The 23,676-nt window shown below is 36.2% G+C and overlaps 1 protein-coding gene across 1 annotated transcript in view; it reads right to left on the reverse strand.

Annotated features, from left to right (window-relative positions):
* Positions 1-23,676, reverse strand: part of LOC138160559 (metabotropic glutamate receptor 8) — a 148,870-nt gene that overhangs the window by 10,022 nt on the left and 115,172 nt on the right. The gene's annotated exons all lie outside the window — the stretch shown is intronic.

The raw sequence follows: 23,676 nt of genomic DNA on the forward strand, positions 1-23,676 counted from the left end.
GCAACATCCACTAAAGGTGAAAACACTATGCTATATTCGCATTGTTGCATGCACATTAGGAATCTGCCTCTCTCCAATTTCCTTAATTACAGTCCAATACTCCTCAGTTATATCTTGCTTCCTGAAAATGTGGGTGGGAAGGATAGTAATGTTTATTAGGCGAAGTTCCTATAAAAACAATTAAACGTCTATACCTTAGTTTCATTTTTGGATTAACAACAGATACAAAAAGGGAATATAAAAGCAGTCTGGCTGACAAAACTCTCCATAGAGATACGAGACCAGAAGATTCTCTTTGTCCCCTTCCTCCTTCCTCAGGTCTCTTCTGAAATCAGAAAGAAAAGTCTTTGAAGTTGAAAGGAAGCTAAATATTTCAAAGAATGAACCTTGACATCAACACTCTAACAATGTTGAGTTCCACAGCACTGGATGATAGACCTGGACCAAGTCATTTAACCCTTCTAAGACTTAGTTTCTTTGTCTGTAAAATGAAATGGAGATAGAGCAACTGACCTCTAAGATACCTTCCATCTTCTAAAGCTATGATCCTATAAACTTACTCAGAGTATAGGTATCTATGTCTCATTACCCACAAGACAATGAGAAAGTCAGTTGGGCTTTCTGAGCCTCAGTTCTTTCACTGGTTAAGAGACAGAAGGTCCCTTTAGTATCTATGTCTATGATTATGTGATGAAGGTTTGAATCTCAGCTCTGATTATTATTACCCCTCTACCAAAGCTCCTTATATAGCACTAGAAAGTTTGTAAAGTAGTTTACCTACAACCTGTGCATTTGTCAATCAAGTCACTTGAACTCATTTGTCCTCAGTTTTGCTAGGAGGAGTTTGGACTAAAGGTCTCTTAGATCTATCTCTTCCAGCTCTAAATACAATGATTCTATCCTAAAAGTATTGTTGCATGATAGCTGACAAATTCATTTCAACAAATATACATTAAGCACATTATGTCAGATGATGAGTGAAAGATAATGTTTGATAAGATACATGCCTTGCCCCCATGTATTTTAGAGTAAATATCAATATGTTCTGGACCATGTTTACCATTTTTTAAATTGGATTTCCAGAAGGAAATATACAAAAAAATGGGAAGATTTCTAGTTGTTACTATTGGAAGTATTCTTGGGAGAATTTTGTCTCAAAGTAGAGAATAAGTACCATTAAAGTTAAAAAAAAATTAAGTCCAACGGGATTGCAAGCTATTTGAGAGCAAATACCACTCTACTTTTTTTATTTATTCTATATCACTACTGCCTTGCAGACTAACTTGTGGACAAAACACAAAAACCTATTGAATTGAATAAAAAAGACAAGGTTTGGGTTTTTTGTTTGTTTTTAGTACTTGCAAAGGAAATGCACTTGACCCTCTGACTGGGATGCTATTACACAAAGCCTTTTATTTAGAAAACACAAACCTTTTTCAGGAAGCCATCTAAGAATTATATACTTGCATTCACCTTATTACAATTCAATTTTATTTCAATCCAATATCATAACAAATAGTACCATAGTATAAATAAAATACTATTCTTAACTGCACTTTTACCCATATAAGAATATACCTTTACTTTTCTGATGGGAGGTGAACAAGATATGCCCAGAAAGAGATCTTTTCTCATCGTACCAAAAATTAACATCAGTCATTGGCAAAATTGTAAAGTAATCAAGGGTTAAATTTAATGATTGGACCTTTGTACATTTTTCACTATTCAGAATCTAGTTTATTAAATTATTTCTGTCAAACTATATCCTCATGATAGATTCCTCAAACTCACTCACAAAGAAAGTAATCAAATCAAAACAAATTAAAAAAAAATTAAAGCTGCTAATTGTCTCTAAAACATTCCATAAGGGTCAAGAATAATAAAAGAAGTCTCTGTCCTCAAGGAGCTTATAATCTAGTAAGGGAGACAATTTAAAGGAAAAAGGAATAGAATTCATATGGGGAAACATAGAAGAGGTAATTAGGCGGAGAATGAGTATCCCAAGATAAGCAATTGTCAGTCAACACGCATTTAGTAATCACATAATATGTGTCAGGCATCATGCTAAGGATTAGGAATACAAAGAAAGATGAAAAAAAGGGATAATATACCTCTCTCTGTGTCAATATTAATTTGTGGTTTTTATCATGGAAGGAACACTGAAGGAGTTAAACTTGGTGAATTGAATGCTCAATATCCTTGTGAGGAGGAAGTTGTTATATTAATTATCTTGACCCAAAGCAATAGTTTGCCAAAGGGCACTCTTTTGCGCTTCCTTAGGAAAAGCTGACCTTTATGAACAGGCAAAAATAAACAATTACCTACTTTTGTGATTTCTAAAGTACTAGGAAGATTCGTCTGTGTATGTGTATGTGTGTGTGTGTGTGTGTGTGTGTGTGTCATGTTTATCACTGATGTCTGATATTTAACCATAAGCACTGTCCTCACTTTAGTTTAATGGTTTGACATATTAAAATTTAAAAAAAAGTTCTTTGGGAAAGACAATCCTTTTTTGAAGCTTTATTCAGTCTATAATCTAGCTCCAAACTACCCTCCTTCTATTCCCTTTTGTACTCCTTGCTCTTGATAAATTGAACTCTTTAACCTGAACATGGAACTCAATGTTCTGTTGCCATCCATGCTTTTGTTTTCTGTTTGAAAAATTTTTACCTTTCCCTCAAATAACCAATCAGTTAATAAAAATATATTTTTAAACACCTACTCTACACCAGGCGCTGGAGATGCATAAGACAAAAAGTAAATAGTCCCTGACTTCAAGATGCTTACATAATCTGGGGAATCAAAATGTACAGATATAAATACAAGCAAAATTAATGGAAGCCAATTGTCAGGGAGGATGCTAAGAGTGGAATTGGGGAGGGAAGAATCCTGCAGATTGTAGGTGGTGTCAAGCAACCATTCTGAGGGGTGATCAGTCTTGCTTTAACCTGTTTGCATCTGGATTGCTATCTTGGGTGGAGGTCCTGGGGTGTGTGAACAGGTGCCAAAGCCGGTGGAGGCTTCTGAGAGGGCACCCAACTAATAGCTCCAGCAGCTGTGAAAACTCAAGCAATATGGGACAAAGCCCTGCTCTCTGGATGCAGAGTCCTACTGTGGCAAAAAGCCCAAAAGTCAAGTAATTGAGTGGCAACATGAGCAAGCAAAGGAAGCAAAGCAAGCACAGTAGTCAAAACTTAACTTCCTTTTTTGGGGGACAAAAAGGATGAAAGGATGGAAAGTGAAGAAAACAATGAAGTCAGAACCCATGAACTAAAAGCTTCCAAGAAAAATATGAATAGTTTACAGGCCATAGAGGAGCTCAAGAAGGATTTTGAAAACCAGGATTGAAAAAAAGGATTTTGAAAGAGAAGTGGAGGAAAAATTGGGAAGAGAAATGAGAATGATACAAGAAAATAATGAAAAGTGAGGCAATAACCTGACTAAAGAAAATAACACCTCAAAAAATAGACTAACTCAAATGGCAAAAGAGTCCCAAAAAGCCAATGAGAAGAATGCCTTAAAAAGCCAAATGTGCCAGATGAAAACAAAATTTCAAAAGCTCACTGAAGAGAATAATTCCTTCAGAATTAGATGGGAATAAGTGGAAGCTAATGACTTCATGAGAAATCAAGATAATATTAAACAGATCCAAACAAATGAAAAAATATAAGGCAATGGGAAATATCTCACTGGAAAAACCACTGACCTGGAAAATAGGTCCAGGAGAGATAATTTAAAAATGATTGGACTACCTGAAAGCCATGATCAAAAAAAGAACCTAGACATCATCCTTCAAAAAATACTCAAAGAAAATTGACTTGATATTTTAGAACCAGAGGGAAAAAATAAAAATTGAAAGAATTCACCAATTACCTCTTTAAAAAGATCCCAAAAAGAAAACTCCTAGGAATATTATAACCAGGTTCCAGAGTTCCCAGATCAAGGAGAAAGTATTACAAGCAGTCAGGAAGAAACAATTTGAATATTGTGGAAACACAATTAGGATAGCAGAAGATCTAGCACCTTCTACATTAAGGGATTGAAGGGCTTGGAATATGATATTCCAGAGGTCAAAGGACCTAGGATTAAAACCAAGAATCACCTACCCAACAAAACTGAGTATAATGTTTCAAGGGAAAATATGCTCATTCAGTGAAATAGAGGACGTTCAAGAATTATTGATGAAAAAACCAGAGTTGAGTAGAAAATGTGGCATTCAAATATAAGAAGCAAGAGAAGCATGAGAACTTAAAACAGGGAAAAAGAAATTATAAGGAACTTATCAAAGTTGAACTATTTAAATTCCTTGCATGGAAAAATGATAATTGTAACTCATGAAAGTTTTTTCAGTTTGAGGATAGTTGAAGGGAATGTAAATGTGTATATGTATATATATATATATATATATATATATATATATGTATAAATACATAAATATGTATTGGGGTATATATGTATACATACATTTGTCTATATAGGAGGGAATATATGCATATGAATACATATATGTGTATATATTTTTACAGGTATACATAGACAGAGGGCACAAGATCAATTGATAGGAAGGGATGATATTTTAAAAATAAAATAAAGAGATGAGAGAGGAATATAATAAGAGGAGATAGGGAGAGACAGAATGGGGTAAATTATCTCATATAAAAGAGGCAAAGGAAAACTGTCACAATGGAGCAGAAGAACAGGAAGGCAAAAGGGAATGGGTCAACCTAACTCTCAATGCATTTGGCTTGAGAGGGAATAACATAATACAATATTGGGTATCCTACCCTTCAGGAAAGTGGGGGAAGAGGATAAGAGGGGGGATGATAGAAGGGAGGGCAGATTGAGTGGGAGGGTAGTTAGAAGCACACACTTTTGAAGAGGGACAGGGTCAAAATAGAAAATAGAACAAGTGAGGGTCAGGATAGGATGGAAGGAAATATAGTCAGTCTTTCCCAATATATCCACTATGGAAATGTTTTGCATAACTACCCATGTACAACCTATATTGAATTTCTTATCATCCCAGTAAGGGTGGGTGATGAGGGAAGAAGGGAAAGAATCTGGAATTCAAAGTTTTAAAATCAAATGTTTAAAAGTTATTATTATTATTTTACATGCTCTAGGAAATAAGATATACAGGTCCTGGGTATGGAGATCCATCTTGCCCTCCTGGAAAGTTCGATGGGGAATGGGGGAGGATATAGGAGAGAGTAGATTGGTGGATGGGGTATTCAGTGGGATTGCTGTTCTGGGGCAGTGGGTAGGGGAAAGACGGGGAGAAAATTTGCAACTCAAAATCTTGTGGAAATGAATGTTGCAAACTAAAAATAAACATATTTTTTTAAAAAAAGGAATAAAATAAAGTTGCCTTCATTTCTAGTATTTTTAGGACCTCTATCCTGGACATTTTTAACAAAAGGGAGTCAAAGAGGAAGGCTAGTATGGAATAGATACTCTGGAATTAGAAGAAAAACTTGATTTTGAATATTTGTCTCTGAAACTATTTCCTGAGAAAATCTGGGCAAAATCACTAAATATCAATGATGATGATGGTGATAACAGGTATGAAAAACAAGATGCTCATGATGACAAAAATAATAGATTATACACACATATGTACATATATATGTATATATATATATATATATATATATCACTTTAAGGTTCTCAAAGCACTATATATATGATCTCCTTTTTCTTCACAACAACTCTGAGAGGTGGGTACTATTAATGTCCCTATTTTCCAATGGGGAAAGTGAGGCAGACAGAGGTTAAGTGACTTGCCCAGGATTACACAGCTAGGAAATACCTGAGGCCATGTTGGAACTCAAGTCTACTGAGAAACCTAAAAGTCTCTTTCAACCTCATTGCCTTATTTGTAAAATGAAGGGATGTTTCTAAATTACCTCTGAGACTTTCCAGCTCTAAAACTATGTACCTATTGAAAGCATACCATTACTGGAAAAAGTATTGAGATAAGGATCTATATAATTATAGAAGAGCTAAGGACCGTGGAATAGGACCTTACTTGGTGTCAAAAGGTCTGGATTCTAGATAAAGTAGGAAGAATGCTATTGGACCCTCAGTTAAAAGCAGAATGTTGGGATAAATGAACTCTATGCTCCCATCTAGCTTTCAAACTAACTTCTCTGAATGGAGAAATCAGGAAATGCCCCTACCATGCCTTAGTTTAGGAAATAATGATCAATGTTTCATTCAAACACTCTAGCTGTCAGGAAAAAAAAGGATACAAGGTATTCTCAGTTCTGTATTTTAAAAGGAAAACTGCATTTTGGTGTTATGCAAGGTTAATCAATTTATTTCTTTCAACTTTTCAATTTGCATTTTTGTTGTTATATATTCATTCAATCACCCTGAGAATTATATTTTACTTCATTAAGTTACTAGAGAATGTTCTATTCTGGCTTGATATAATTTCTATACAATATAGTCAATATTCTTTGCCTAACTAGAAGATACATTGTTAAGACTCCAGAACACCAATTTCCCCAGCGAATGTATTATTGCAGTCTATCCTTTCAGCAGGCTAGTTCAATTAAAGATTCAATAAACAAGGAAATTAGAGTTTAAACAAGGTAGGTTAAATGTGCATCAGCTTATATACCACATTCTTCATGAAATATCATACCTTAGAATGAAGAACTTATTTTAAGTGTTAAAGATCTTATTTAAGATGTTACTTATGGGGCATGAAGTAGTTATTTTAGAATGTTCCTGAATATTCTCACTATGAGCTCAATATGGGGAGTCACAACTTAAACACCAATGATAACTTTAAATGTTCTAGGAGTTATCTCTAAGGATTGGACCCTGGGAGTATCAAGTTACCTAGGAATTCAACTTTTAATATTAATGAAAAATTGATATAAATCATCTTTCTTATGGAAAACAAACATAATCAACAGTTCAGTGATCCACTACAATTTTGTGGAAACTAGAGCCCATGAATTAAGTCTGTTAACCCTGAGGAACTTCCATTACTTAAGATGAAGTGGAGCATTGGTTTATGAGAAATGTAAGTCGGCATTTATTTACAATCAAATAAGACCCCAATACATGATATGAGTTTGAAATATCCATGGGATATTGTAATTACCTGATGATCCCAACTGTTTTTTTTTCTTTTGAGTAAAATACTTTGCTAGCAATATACTTCCCCAGATACATAAAGGAAAAGAACCCTTTTACCTCTTTCTCTTTCTACTGCACAAACACAGTCTTAAACTATGCTTTTTACAATAGCAAAGGAGTGAACTTTTACAATGCCAGGAGAAAGTGAATGCAACTAAATTGGTGTGTGGGAGTCATGATTCCTCCTTGCCCCACTAGAGGCCTAGACATTTGACCACATATAAGCAAGGAACACACATGCACAGTCATGGCAAGGATAAATAAAACATGAATTCTTTTCCAGAGGTCTAAGAGCACACATACATGTATATATTATTGGACAATTTCTATGTAATCTTATGAATTTTATTTTATGCACTTAAAACCATGATCCCAAGAAGCTTCACCAAGTTGCCAAAAGGGACTACAACATACCAAAAGGTTAAGAACACCAAAATTAGCTCTAAAGCTGGAAAATACCTCACAGGTCATCGCTCTAAACTCTTTATTGAAGTTCAAGGAAGTTAAGAGACTTGCCCAAGTTTTCTGCAGAGATGTTTAATGAGTCCCCTCATTAGTTCCATCTATTATACCATAATAAGCCATCAAAGCTGGAGAGAAAGAAGTATTACTTCTACCCTGTTTCCCTTGTATTCTATCACTAATGGATACTTTGGTCTTGCATATATGTACTTATACATTTGAATTATGCATGGTCTTATACCTCTTGTTCTTGAATGGAAATGAGGAGCACATCTGTCTAGCAATTTATCTGGGATATTCTTGTATATTTCTCTTCATTCATCTTGAAGGGCCAACAATATATATTTGAATTTTATGACCTATGTGCACATTTGAAGTGTATGATTACCATGAAATTAGTCTTTATCAGTGAAGATTACAGATTGGGAGAATATACTTCTGTCTTTTCTATAAAAATTTAATGTTACTGACTCAGTATGTGTTCATTCATTTAAAAAAAGTTATTTATGGCCTGTTTAGTGTATAACAATGATGTTATCCACCATGAAAACAGCAAAGGTAGGAAAAGTATAATCCCCACCACTAAAGATTTTACAATATACTATAGATCTACAGTAGCAATGCATTTATATCATTCTATTCACATATTCTCACTCCAATCATCCTTCACGTGTTTTTTGGTATGTGCTCATCGGAAGACTTCAAAAAGAAGTTTCAAAGGTAAAGTTAATAAGGCAATATAGCAAGGTAAAGAATAAAATATTTCTGGTATCCACGGGTAGTTTAATGCATATTATTTTATGCATATAAATGGGAGTTTCTCATGTGATTGGTTAACACCACAAGTCAAGATTAAAGACTCAAAGTTTGCATTGACATATGGTGTAAATAGATACATTCTCTAATAAAAACCTCTTTGAATGTGCAAAATAATGTCCAATAAACCTCTTCTGGAGATTTTATTGTTTACTACACAATTTCATGAGTTGAGGGTCTATACACTAATTATCTTTTCATCCATCTCAATGCCAAAGACAAAGTTTGCACAGAACAGATACTCAATGAACATTTGTTGAATACTTGTTTGACCAAGAATATGTCCTAAAAGGAGAAGTCTCTAAGATGGCTTCTCCTTTTTTTTTCATAAGGGGCAATAAGAAATATAATAGCTAGAGTTAATAATTAAAAACCAAAAGTAATAATTAGACTAGCAATTTCTTTCTCTTGTTATAAAAAACAGATGATATAAATGAAGCAGAAGTTAAACCCACACTAATACTAAATAAAATGTGATCATTAATTTTTCAATGATCTCACTGAGCATATTCATAGAAAGGTAATCAAATATTTATTCAGCAAACAATGGTCCTGGGTTTTCTGCTACAATATTTACAGATGAATTCAAAGCACACTTTTCGTTAGTTGGTTCATTCGATGTTTTATTCTTTACTGGCATCCTTCCATCAGCTTTGTCCTGCCCCATCATACTTTTTTATTCACTGAATCTTCTCTCTGTTACTCTCAGAGTTCTTAGTATCCCTTTTAATATGGACAACTTACATATAAAGAAATGTGAAGAAAGGGGAAAATCAGTTGATAGCTTAGGATCTTAATAATATCATCTTAAAATAAAAAAGCAGTTTTATTATTTTTGTATATGGTAAATATTTTAGACCCAAGGTGTGCACTGTAACCATCAGTCATCTAATTTTACTATTTAATGGATCTGGTGATCCTCATCTTATAAACTTCCAATTTATGTATTTCTCAAAGATATAGACACCCCACTTCATTTAACTTCAGCTTCTCTATTTCTCCCAAGACCATTCCACCCAAGACCTGAGTGGTCTTCTACCAGTGATGTTACTTGATGTCTAATAAGGGGAACTGCATACAACACTTTTTCTCCACCAATTATTTCTTCTTTAGAGGCATATGGAACACAACACACTCTTTCTTTTCTCTAATTCAGTTCTTTCAAGATCAGTTTGTTTCTTTACTTTTGAATAAGTTTCATTGGATTCAATTTGTTTCTATATCACAATAATTTCACACTACTCCTGCCATATAAGAGAGACCTTCGCTGTTACAAATAAAAAGTTTTCATAATTATTCAGACATTTTCAGTTTCCTCTGACTTTTTGTAATCCCATTTGGGGTTTTCTCAGCAAAAGATACTGGAGTGGATTGCCATTTCCTTCTTCAGCTCATTTTACCAATGAGAAATTGAGGCAAATAGGGTTAAATGACTTGCCTAGCGTCATAGAGCTAGTAAACAGCTGAAGCCAGATTTAAACTCAGAAAGAAGAATCGTCCTGACTCTGGACCCAGAATTCTAATCCACCCTGCTACCCTAAAAAGTCAGGTAAAATCAATCTATATGGTAATCAAAACTAATGATGTATATTGTTCCATTTCTAAGGACCTCCATCACATTGTCTTTCCCTCTCCAATTTGTGAACCCCAAACCAACCTTAATCATGGTTGAGAAGGAAAAGGAAAATTCAACATATCAACATTTAGATATAATATAGAAGAAGTAACTTCAAAGAATCAGATGCCTCTTGTAGGATAGATGAAAAAAAGCCCTTTAAATAAAGCAACTTAATGACATGTAAAAAAATATTGGATTTGTGTTCAGTTTAACTATATGCTCATTAATTGTTTGACTGTGGACAACTCACTTAACCTCTGTGAACCTCATTTTCCAAATCTGGGATGGGGGAGGTGTGTTGGATGACTAGAGACTTTCTGGCTCTAAATCTATGACCTTGTGATTTAACCTCCTATTACACATAGCCTATATCATAGAATATAGTACTTTATACTCGATCTTTTGTTCTCTACCTGTTTCTCATATTTTAAAAGATTTCTGCCCACCAAGATAATGAGCTCCTGGAAGACAGGGAATGATTATTTCTTCTGTTTCCTCTAATTAAAAAGAAAAAACTTTCCTCAAATCCTAGTATTCAAAATAAATGAAACTAGATAAAAATATTCCTATCATTCTCTTTTTAAACTCCTTGAATGAAAAAGTATTTATTAAGCATTTACTATATGCTAGGCACTTTACACAATACTTGAATTGCAACAGTAATTTTTCTAACAAGTTTTCCTTACAAATGCGTAATGTTTCAGATGTATTGAATTAAAATAAGACTTGTGTGGGCTGGTCTGAGTACCATGCCCATTTTTATTGGAAAATATTCTGTTACTTCCAAGCAGGTGATTTACAAATATGTAACTGCATATAGACTAGCTTCTGACCTCATTATTCAATGAAATTTGCTTTCTCCAAAGTTACTAATGATCTTGTAATTGCCAGTTCTATTGACCTTTTTCTCAATCCTCATTTTTCTTGATCTCTTTGCAGCTTTTGGCAATGTTGATCACCCACTTCTCCCTCATATTCTCTTCTATTTAGGTTCGCTATTACTGTCTAGGGCACCACCATCCTCCCAGTCATCCATAACCTAGCTGTCATTCTTCACCCTCCCAAAAAGCCAATCTACTGCTAAGTCCTGCAAATTTACTTTCATAACATCTTTTATATAGACCCTCTTCTCTCCTTTAATACTACCAATGCCTCATGACAACATACCTGGATTATTACAACAGCCTGCTAGTTGCTATTCCTGTCTGAAGGCTCTCTCCATTCCAGTCCATCCTGCACTTGGTGTTCAAATTGATCTTCCTAAAGCACCTGTCACTGAACCTCCCTCCCCACTCATTTAAAAATCTCCAGTGACTCACTATTACTTCTAGGATCAAATACTACATCATTTGTCTGATGTTGAAAGCCCCTCAAAACCTTGCCCCTTCCTGCCTTTCAAGCTTCCCTATTCCTTATACACTTCTATTTTCTCTATGATCCAGTGAACTGGCCTTCTTGCTTTCTTTGCACAAGACATTATAGAACTCTAACTCTAACCCTAACACTCCTTCCATCTCCTGACACTGTAATTTCCCTGGCTATCTCTCATGTCTGGAATTTCCTCCCTCCTCATCCCCACCTACTGCCTTCCATGACTTCCTTTATATTCTGTAAAAAGCATTTCAAGATCCCTCTTAATGCTCATGGCTTCCCCATCTTGATTTTCTCCAATTTATCCAATATACATCTTCTTTATAAGTACTTGTTTTTCATGTTTTCTCCTCAAATAGACTATAAGCTCCATGAAAGCAGGGACTATTTTTGGCCTTTCTTTTTATCCTTGGCACTTAACACTGTCTGGAACATAAGTGGGCATGCTTATTGATTGAGTGACACTTCTGGAAAACAACCTGTTTGTAAGATGGAAGGGAGTGTTCCCTTGATTAAAGTGTGGGGGTAAATTATGTAGGTAAATTCTTTCATGGCTTCAGTTGTGGGAATGAACTCCAATGATTTTAAAAACCATTATAGCTTGAAGCCCAAGTATATTTTCATCCCAAGCAAGATATTTGAAATATTGGTAAGTAAAATTGAAAACTAGAAAACACACAACCTCTCTAACTTTTATGTAATCTCAATAAAAAAGCACAATTTGGGGGTGGAGTCAAGATGGTAGAGTAGAAATAGGACTTCCGCAGGGCTCCAGCTCCCACCTCCTCTAATTCATGTAAAAGGTGACTCTGAAGAAACTTTGGAGCTACAGAACCCATAAAATGATACAGAGAAACTAACTTCCTCCTGAGGACAGCCCGGTGGGCTGTCAGGTAGCAGCCAGCACAGCACTCTGGGAGCCGAACCCAGCCCTGTGCAAGCAGAGGTTTTAGACTCAGGGTGGGCCTGACCAGCAACACTGGAGGGACATCAGATCACAAGCAGCTGTGGTGGTTTCCAGAATTATCAACCCATTGATGCAAAGGACAAAGTGAGAGGTCAGTGCAGTGTGGACTTTGGGATCCAGTAGTTTGGGAGGGTGGTCAGCATTTGCCCCCAGGGTGAAAAGTGGCTGAGGCACTGTGGCCATGCAACCACAGCCACATGGCTGCTTCAGCTCCTGGCCTGCAGATTGTAGGAGAAACAAGTGCCCAGTCTGAGGGGTAATTGCTCTTGCTTTAACCTGCTTGGATCTGGATTGTGGTCTAGGTTGGATGTCCTGGGGTGTGGGATCAGCTTGCCAGAATGTGTGGAGGCTTCAGAGAGGACACCCAACTAATACCTTCAGCAGCTGAGAAAACGCCAGCATTTGGGATGAAGCTCCCCTGTCTGGTAGCAGAGTCATACTGTGTCAAAAAGCCCAAATGTAAAGTAATTGAGTGGCAACATGAGCAAATGAGGGAAGTAAAGCAAGCAGAGCAACCCAACTTCACACTCCTAGTTTGGTGACAAAAAGGATCAAAGCATGGAACATGAGGAAGACAGTGAAGTGAGAACTCCTGTACCAAAAGCTTCCAAAAAATACAAGTTGTTATAGGCCATAGAGGACATTAAGAAGGATTTTGAAAACCAAATAAGAGAAGTGGAGGAAAAATTGGGAAGAGAAATGAGAAAAAAGCCAAAAAAAAATATGAAATGAGAGTCAACAACCTGACTGAAGAAAATAACAGCATAAAAAATAGATTAACTCAAATGGCAAAAGAGGCTCAAAAAGGCAATGAGGAGAAGAATACCTTAAAAAGCCAAATTTGCCAGATGGAAAAAGAATCTCAAAAGCTCACTGAGGAGAATCGTTCCTTCAGAATTAGACTGGTGCAAATGGAAACTAGTGACATTATGAAATCAAGATACTATTAAACAGATCCAAACAAATGAAAAAATAGAAGACAATGTGAAATATCTCATTGGGAAAACCACTGGCCTGGAAAACAGATCCAGGAGAGAGGATTTAAAAATTATTGGACTGAAAGTCATGATCAAACAAAGAACCTAGAAATCATCCTTCAACAAATTCTCAAGGAAAATTTCCCTGATGTTTTTGAACCAGAGGGTAAAATAGAGGTTGAAAGAATCCACCAATCACCTCCTGAAAAAGATCCCAAAAAGGAAACTCCTAGGAATATTATAGCCAGGTTCTGGAATTCTCAGATCAAGGAGAAAATATTACAAGCAGCCAGGAAGAAATAAATTCAATATTGTGTAAACACAATCAGGATAACTCAGAATCTGGCAGCTTCTACACTAAGGGATTGAAAGACTTAGAATATGATATTCTGGAGTTCAAAGGAGCTGGGATTAAAACCAAAAATCACCTACCCAGCAAAGCTGAATATTATGTTTCAGGGTAAAATATGGTCATTCAGTGGAACAGAGGACTTTCAAGCATTCTTGATGAAAAAGTCAGACTTGAATAGAAAATTTGACATTCAGATACAAGAAGCAAGAGAATCATGAGAAGGTAAACAGGGAAAAGAAATCATAAGGAACTCATCAAAGTTGAAGTATTTACATCCCTACGGGAAAAATTATAATTGTAACTGATGAAACTTTTCTAAGTATGAGAATAGTTGACAGGAATAGAAATATGTACATATATATATATATATATATATGTTTGTGTGTGTGTGTGTCACTGTGATTGTGTGTCAATGTGTGTGAATGTGTGTGTGTGTCTATGTAGGAGGTTATATGGGTGTAGGAATACATATATGAATGTGTGTATATATGTGCACATGTATACATAGATAGAGGGCACAGGACCAATTGAATAGGAAGGGGTGATACTTAAAAGGTGAAATTAAGAGGTGAGAGAGGAATATAATGAGAGGAGATGGGGAGAGACAGAATAGGGTCAACTATCTCATATAGAAGAGGCAAGGGAAAATGGTTACAATGAAGGGGAAGAACAGGAAGGCAAAAGGGAATGGCTCAACCTTATTCTCATTGAATTTGGCTTAGGGAGGGAATGACATACACACTAAATTGGGTATCTCACCCTACAGGAGATAGGGTGAAGGGGATTAGAGGGGGGATGATGGAAAGGAAGGGCAGACTGGAGGGGAGGGAAATTAGAAGCACACACTTTTGAAAAGGGACAGGATCAAAGCAGAGAATAGAACAAGTGGGAGGTGGAATAGGAGGGAGAGAAATATATTCAGTCTTTTACAATTTATCCACTATGGAAATGTTTTGCATAGCTACTCATGAACAACTTATACTGAATTGCTTATCTTTCCAGTAAGCGTGGTTGATAAGGGAGGAAGGGAATGAATATGGAATTCAAAGTTTTAAAATCAAATTACATATATACTATTATCAATAATTTTTACATGTAACTGGAAAATTAGGTATATAGGCACTGGGGCATAGAGATCCACTGTGCTCTACTGGAAAATTAGAGGGGGTATGGGAGAAGATATGGGAGAGAGCAGATTGGAGGAGAGGACATCCAGTGGGATCACTATTTTGGGCAGGTGGGTAGAGGAAAAATGGGGAGAAAATTTGTAACTAAAAATCTTCCGCAAAGGAATGATGTAAACAAGAAGTTAATGAAGCATTTGATTCTAAAAAAAGCACAATTTGTTTCTCTTCAGTAGATCTTAACAAGCTTTCATACCAATTTGGCTATACTAGAAAAGTATTGGTGCTTGCCAAATAGTTATGTGAATGAAAAAAAAGACATCTTGCTGATGGTAGAGAGAAATGAATCATTTGATGAAAATACTAACAATTCATAATATTGCCAACATATCCTAAAGCTAAAAGTCCTTTCACATTCAATAAATCAAAAATAGGGGAAAAGAAATGTTAAATTCTTAGAGACCTTATTTAGAAAAACATACTAATTTTACATGAATGCTACTTACCTTTGGAAGACTGCAAGATCACAAAATGTGTTTAGGACCATTCATTTGAGAATAGTTATATGAACTATATCCATTTAAAAAAATCTGTGAAATGGGGGTATTGGATTAGATGATATCTAATGTCCCTTCCAGTTCTGTAGCTTGTGATTCTATAATGATAAATTACAAATCAATAGAACACAAATCAAAAGATGTTCTTGTACTTTCAAACTATTCCTAAGACTAGCATATAACCTCATGTTTTCTGGCACATTAATTTTCTAATCTTCACATATAAAAGGATTAATTGTGAACATCATTTCAATGTGCACTTTGGGTTAGTTCTTCTATTCATAGTGATGGATTTACCCAAGTATTTCTTCTGACCAATAACAATATGGAATGTCTGGACAGGACCAATGGTATGCTAGGGAAAGAAGAGAAGCTATCTAAACCACATAGGATTTGTGGTCCTTCCATTTCTATCTATTAGCACTAGTTTTCAAAAACCTGAGAAAGAGGTCCTCTACTAGCAAGTATAAGTTACCATGAGGAACTATACAGTAGATATGCTATAAAGGATGTCATTAAGGATACATATGAGCATAAAGGAGGTCACACTGAATGAGAAAAATAACTGATAGTGTGTGTGTTCCATTGGTATTCACATTATTTGGGAAAATCTACAACATTTCTCTTATTTTGGGAGGACCCTCTTCCTGTGAAGGACTTATAGGAAGACAGAGACAATGATGCAGAATGAGACAGTGAACTTATTGCAATACACTGATGAATGGAGTACTCACATACATCATATCACAGACCTACCTGAAGTATCCAAGGGCCACAGTAAAGTTTTAGTCCAGGAATTTACAAATCAATAATCATTTCAAACAGTTTAAAGCTGTTGTAGTACACAAAATCAGTGGGTTTCTGAGCTTTGACTCAGTATGAAGACCCCATAATAATAATTTTTAGGAAGGGCCCTCTGAAAAGGTCTTTCTCCACGCCACCTTCTATCCTTTCAGCTCTATTTTATATGTGGTCTTCCTCCATTAAAATGGAAACTCCCTGAAGGTAAGGATTTTTTCTTTTCGTTTTTATTTATATGCCCACTGTTTAGAACAGTGCTTGCTATAAACAATAATGCTTGTTAACTGACTTACAATAGTAGCCTATCATATTAATATGTGCAAATGGAGAAAATGCTTGGTGACAAATTATAACTTCAGTAGCACTTTTAATAAGCGTTGTTATTGTTAACAGTACCTATATATGTTCTAAATAGTAAGACATGGATGAAAAGTATAATTTATTGAATTTGTGCAAGTCATGCTTATAAATATTATATATGGAATCTTATTTCTTATTTCCTAGAGTTAAAGAAATACCAAAATGATAATAGTAATGTCCATATTGATTCATGGACCCTTTGAAATAACACTGAGACCTCCCAGGTGTCTTCAGTGCACTGAGAATCAATGTCTTCAATAGTTTACATTGTTGCATGGGTAATTTGGCAATTTCAGTGGATGTAAAACTGCTCTAATGGCAGCTGTGAATTTTTTTTTACCTGAACTCCTTCTTAGGTAAATATTGATCGTTGATTTAACAAAGAGAAGACCTAAGTTCTGACCTTTCCTTTATCCATCTCTGTCATTTTGACAACTATTGCCATACTCCATTCATAAGTATGCAAGCAGGATTGTCCTTGATTACTGTCTTTTCTCCCTTCACTTGAATCTGCTATTCCCATCCCCATCTGATTTTCCTTTGACATCCCTACTACAAGGATCTTTCCCACCTGTCATATCATCTTTCCCTTGCTTTATCACTGAAAACTCACTTTTCTAGCTTCCTTGTCAAGATGTTTGTTTTGCTACTTTATTAGATATCACATTTCTTTTGTTAGAGATCAGATGGGAAAAATATACCTTTAAAAATATTATATATATATATATATATATATGAATACACACACCTACTCCTCTATCCCTAACTATAGTAGATCATATCATATATTTCTTAGGCATTAAATAGAAGAAAACATGTCTTCTCTCTCCTCTTTTGTATAAAGAGGATGCTACTGACTCATCATCACAATAGGAAAAATGTTTCCAATTAGGTGATAAGTAAAACTAAACAATCCATGCAGACTCAGACTCACCGTAATCAATATCATACATTTGCAATATGGATGATAACTGAAAAGAACTGTGACAGTGATTGTAACTTACTATCCTCTAGAGAAAGGGTTTTTAACTGGGAACCATAAACTCTGAAGGAATTATTGTATAGGTTTCAGGGCATATGTGAATTTGAACTGGGAAAAAAATGTACCTTTTAAAAATACAATGTAATGCTATATATTTTGTTTCATGTATTGAAAACAAATTGAAAAGGGGTTCATAGACTTCACCAGACTGCCAAAGGGGTATGTGATACAAAAAAGTTAAGAAAACCTGTCCCTAAAGGCGTCTAACTCCCAGCTACAGTCTAATTGGTATCATGCAAAGATGACATTTGAAAATATAGCTGCACATTTTGTGCATTTATAGCTATACCAATGGATGAATTTAGAACCATCAATATTTTGCTCTTTATTACTCATTCTTCAATTTAACAATATATTTCCCTAAGGTCAACATGAAATTGTTTATAGAGCTCAACTTGTTCTAAAGAATGGCACATTATATATTCCAATATATTAATATGCATGTGACCTATTTCTCATGTGCTTATTTACATACTGTTGTAACATGAGTCAAACTCATGGTTCAGAAATATACCCTTTTGGAAATCTTTTAGTTGTTAAATCCTTGTCTTTCTTTGTCAAACTCTTTTAATTTTTTTTGAAGGTTAGCATTTAAAAAAAATTTTTTTCTTTCAAATACTTTATTAACTTCTGATTTACATCATTCATTTCCACCAGATTTTGAGTTAAAAATTTTCTCCCTGTTTTTCCCCTACCCACTGCCCCAAAATGGCAGTCCCACAGGATATCCCCTCCTCCAATCTGCTCTCTCCCATATTTTTTCCCATACCCCTATCGACTTTTCCAGGGGATCTCTATGACCCAGAGCCTGTATATCTTATTACCCAATTACATATAAAATAGTATTAATAATAGTATATATATATATATATATATATATATATATTTTAACATTTTATTTTAAAACTTTGAATTCCAGATTCATTCCCTTCCTCCTTTGTCCCCCACCCTTACTGGGAAGATAAGCAGTTCAGTATAGGTTTTACATGTGTGGCTAATGCAAAACAATAACATAGTAGATATATTGGAAAAGACTGACTATATTTCCCTCCCTCCTATCCCATCTCCCACTTGTTCTCTTCTCTACTTTGATCCTGTCCCTTTTCAACTTCCAACTTCCCTCCCCCCGAGCCTGCCCTCCCTTCCATCATCCCTCCTCTGATCCCCTTTCCCCCTACTCTCCTGTAGGGTGAGATACACTATTTAGTGTGTATTTCATTCCCTCCTCAAGCCAAATTCAATGGGAATAAGGTTGACCCATTCCCTTATGCCTTCCTATTCTTCCCCTCCATTGTAACCATTTCCCTTGCCTCTTCTATATCAGATAGTTTACCACATTCTGTCTCTCCCCATCTCCTCTCATTATATTTCTCTCTCACCTCTTAATTTCACCTTTTAAATATCATCCCTTTCCTGTTTAATTGGTCCTGTGCCCTCTATCTATGTATACCGGTAAACATTTATACACACATTCACATATGTATTCATATGTCCATATACCTATACCTATATATATATATATATACATACATACATATATATATATATATATTTCTATTCCTTTCAACTACTGAGAAAGTTTTCATATGTTACAATTATTGTTTTTCCATGTAGGAGTGTTAATAGCACAACTTTGATAAGTTCCTTATGATTTCTTTTCCCTCTTTACCTCTTCACTCTTCTCTTGCTTCTTGTATTACAATGTCAAATTTTCTATTCAAGTCTGGTTTTCTCAACAAGAATGTTTGAAAGTCCTCTATTCCACTGAATGACCATATTTTCCCCTGAAACATCATACCCAGTTTTGCTGGGTTTGGTTTTAATCCCAGCTCCTTTGACCTCTGGAATATCATATTCCAAGCCCTTCTATCCCTCAGTGTAGAAGCTGCCAGATCTTGGGTTATGCTGACTGGGTTTCCACAATATTCAAATTGTTTCTTCCTGGCTGCTTGTAATAATCTCTCCTTAATCTGGGAATTCCAGAACCTGGCTATAATATTCCTAGGAGTTTTCTTTTTGGGATCTTTTTCAGGAGGTGATCAGTGGATTCTTTCAACCTCTATTTTGTCCTCTTGTTATAAAATATCAGGGCAGTTTTCTTTGTGAACTTGCTGGAGGATGATTTCTAGGTTATTACTTTGATCATGGTTTTCAGGTAGTCCAATACTTTTTAAATTATTTCTCCTGGATCTATTGTCCAGGTCAGTTGTTTTCCACATGAGATATTTCACCTTGCCTTCTAATCTTTCATTTGTTTGGATATGTTTAACAGCCGCTCGATTCCTCATAAAGTTATTAGTTTCCATTTGCTCCAATCTCTTTCTGAAGCAATGATTCTCCTCAGTAGGCTTTTGAGATTCTTTTTCCATCTGGCAAAATTTTAAGGCATTCTTCTCCTCATTGCCTTTTTGAGCCTCTTTTGCCATTTGAGTTGGTTTATTTTTTAAGGTATTATTTTCCTCAGTCAGGCTGTTGACTCTCATTTTGTAATTTTCTTGCATCATTCTCATTTCTCTTCCCAATTTTTCCCCCCCTTCTCTTATCTGCTTCTTAAGGTCCTCTATAGCCTGTAACCAGCTTGTATTTTCCTTTGAAGCTTTTGGTGTAGGAGTTCTGACTTCACTGTTTTCCTCCTGTTCCATGCTTTGCTCCTTTTTGTCTCCCAAATAGGAGTCTAATGTTGGAATCTTCTGTCTGCTTTGTTTCCTTTGCCTGGTTATGACACTCCTCAGTCACTTGACTCCTGGGCTTTTTGGCACAGTAGGACTCTGCCACCAGACAGGGGGGCTTTCGTCCCAAACGCTGGGGTTTTCTTAGCTGCTGGAGGTATTTGATGGGTGCCCTCTCTGAGGTCTCCACACGCTTTGCCAAGCTTGACACACACCCCAGGACTTCTACCCTAGACTGCAATCCAAATCCAAGAAAGTTAAAGCAAGAGCGATTACCCCTTAGACTGGTTGCTTGGTCCCCCTACACTCTGCAGGCAGGAGCTGAAGCTGCCATGTGGCACTGTCTGGTGTCTCAGGGGTTTCTCACCCCAGGGGCAAAAGCCATGCATTCCTACTTACTGGGTTCCAAAGTCCAGACTGCACTGACCTCTCACTTTTTCCTTCACATCTATGTGTTGATAAATCTGGAAATGGCCCCAGCTGCTGCAGATCTGGAGGCCCCATGGCCATCAGCTGGTCAGGCCTGCCAAGCCTGCCCTGGTGCTAAAGCCTTGGTGTGGAGCTGGGCTTGGCTCCCAGAGTGCTGGCTGGCCGATTCCTGCCAGCCTGCCAGGCTGTCCTCAGAGGGAGGTTAGCTTCTCTGTGTCATTTTGTGGGTTCTGCAGCTCCAAAGTTTGTTTAGAGTCCCCTTTTTACATGGATTGGGGAAGGTGCGAGCCGGAGCAGGGGAGAAGTCCTGCTTCTATTATGCCATCTTGACTCCACCCCAAACTGTTTTATATTTTACTTTGAAAATCATGGATAAATGGAAAGTACCCAGACGAATTTTACTCTTCTTCCACAGAAGTCTTGTTCTGGTTCTTGATTGTAGTATGAAAGTAACAAAAGTTTACAAATAGATCACACTTCCATTAGGTTTTGTTAAGGTTAAGTAATTAAAGCGAAGTATGGAGGTGTCAACACACTCTGTGGCTACTACCTGAACAACAAACTAGATGAGTATAAATTTCTGGCCAAACCAAAAGGTGGGCCAACAGGTGAGGATTTTTTTTGAGCATGATCACCTATGAAATAGAAAAAGTAACAACTTGGCCTTCAGTATGGTGTTGTCCTCTTACTATTCAGGTAGTGAAGGGATTAAGAGGGGATAGGGGGACAGGGAGAAAGCACAAAAAATCCCCATACCATTCTGAGACCATTTATTAATGTTAATATAATTATTAATACTCTTAACTTATGAGTTTTGTCCAATGAGAAAAATTAAAATACTACTGGTCATTTTTAGGTATAAGATAGCCCCACTGTAACATAGTTATGGTTACTACTTTGATTGGATTCCAACAAGGAGAATGGTCTTTGATAGCATATATAAAGAAATTCTGCCTATTGAGAGTCATCTTGGACTAAAAGAAATTGATGTTTATAGAAATATTTAGAAAAAGGATCACATAATTTAATGGACTATATAGCAGGGCATCTTATGCCAGAGGATGGAAGAGGAATAGGCTCAAAATGAAAAAAATTAACCCTACTACAGGACCCTACACCCATGCAACTATTAGTCTCAGAGCTTACAACCCTAATGGGTGGTATTGTAATACACATTAGGATCTGTGTCTCTAATCTATAGTCTGCTCGTCTAACCAGTGGACTCAAGTATACCAATCTGTCCGCAAGGATTTATTAGGCACTTCATATGGGTCAAACATTGTTGAAAGTGACTATGGAAACAAGGAAAGCAAATAAATACGGTCCCTTTCTTCAAGGATCTCACATTTTAATATTATAGATAGTATACAATGTGTATATATCACTAGCATGGGGTGGTGGAAGGTCTAGGAAAGAGGATGGAATTTGAGTTGCAGCTTAAAAAGAGTTTAGTAAGTAGAGATGGAGACAAAGAGACAAAGACAGAGAGAGACAGACAGACAGCAGACAGACAGACACACACATAATATGAATTCTAGGCATGAGAATTAAAAGGCAAAGACAGGGAGTTGGACAGTGGTATGTAAGAAACAGCTCCACAGCCAGTGTCACTGGATTATAGCATATTTGGGGACATGGGGAACAGAGTCTAAGAAGATTGTAAAGGTAGAGTGGAGCCAGGTTATTAAAGACTTGAAAAAGATAACTGGGATATTATATTTGATCCTGCATATAGTAAGGAGCTATTGGGGCATACTAAAAATGGGAGTAATACGGGCAGATCTGCTCTTTAGGACAATCACTTGGTCAGCTGAGAGGATTATAGAAAATGAATTCTTAGGACTACAAGGTTATCCTAAAACTGGGAAAAAGAGGGACGTCATAATCTACATGTGAGAGTATGGCAATGTACACATTACTATGACAAGTGTTTTAGGTTTGATGTCATAGGAAATGTGCCCTGGAGTCTAATATCTAACATTTTCCCCATAGTAGGAAAGGAACTGCTAGAATATATGGAGAAGCTATTATTGTGGTTTTGCTGAAGAATGTGTTGGCCTGGAAGTGGTAGCAAAGGAATAAGAACCTGATCAACTGTATGGCCTTGGGACTTGGATGAGTCTAATAGTAAAGTGAGGCATGCCACTCTCAAAGATTATCCCTGAGCAAGATTTCATAACTCAAAGGAAACCACAGGGGAGAGAGTTATTATCTATGTTAGGAGATTATTCTGCTGACCTGGCCAGTGATCTTTCAGTTTGGGAATGACCATCATAGTCTTACCAGGGAACAACCCCTTCAGCAATAAAGTCTAAGGTTGATGTACCAACCTGAATCTACTTCAAAGATGATTCTTCAGTCCCTCCCAAGACTGATTTAGCAACTGTACACAGCCTTGAGTTAAGATATCCTTGCACAAAGGGAAAACTAACATCATAAAGTCTATACTATAAGGTTGGCAGTCAAATACTATATAGGGATCCATTCAATCATCCCATGAGAACTTTATTTAGAGATGCACAACCACTGATTTAATAAAAGTGCAGAGGACTCTCATCATGTCAGTATCACAAGAAAGAAGAGATCCTTGTACGCCCTACTTGGTTTATCACAAGGATACACTCACTCAACTTCTGTTGAAGAGGGAAAGGAGAAGGATAACCTTTACAAAGCTTTTGCATGAAGCCTTTCCTGATCCCTCTTCCCCCCAATGGCAAATGTCTTCCCTCTCAAATCACCATGTACATAACTACTTACTTTATATATCTTGTATTCATTCACTTTATATTTATGCTAAACTTGTCTACATATGTACTTGAATTACAATGCAATAGGGATTGTTCCATTCTTTGTGCTTATATCCCCAGTGCCTACTACAGTGCCTGGCACAAAGTAGATTCCTAGTAAATATTTTTTTGATTAAATTAGGAAAATAGACCAGTTGATCTACGATAAAGGAAAGCAAAAGTTATTGCAAAT

Source organism: Petaurus breviceps, unplaced genomic scaffold (genome assembly GCF_028583685.1).
Source record: "Petaurus breviceps papuanus isolate PSGF00001 unplaced genomic scaffold, PetGlider_PUasm1.0 181, whole genome shotgun sequence".
Lineage (NCBI taxonomy): Eukaryota > Metazoa > Chordata > Mammalia > Diprotodontia > Petauridae > Petaurus > Petaurus breviceps.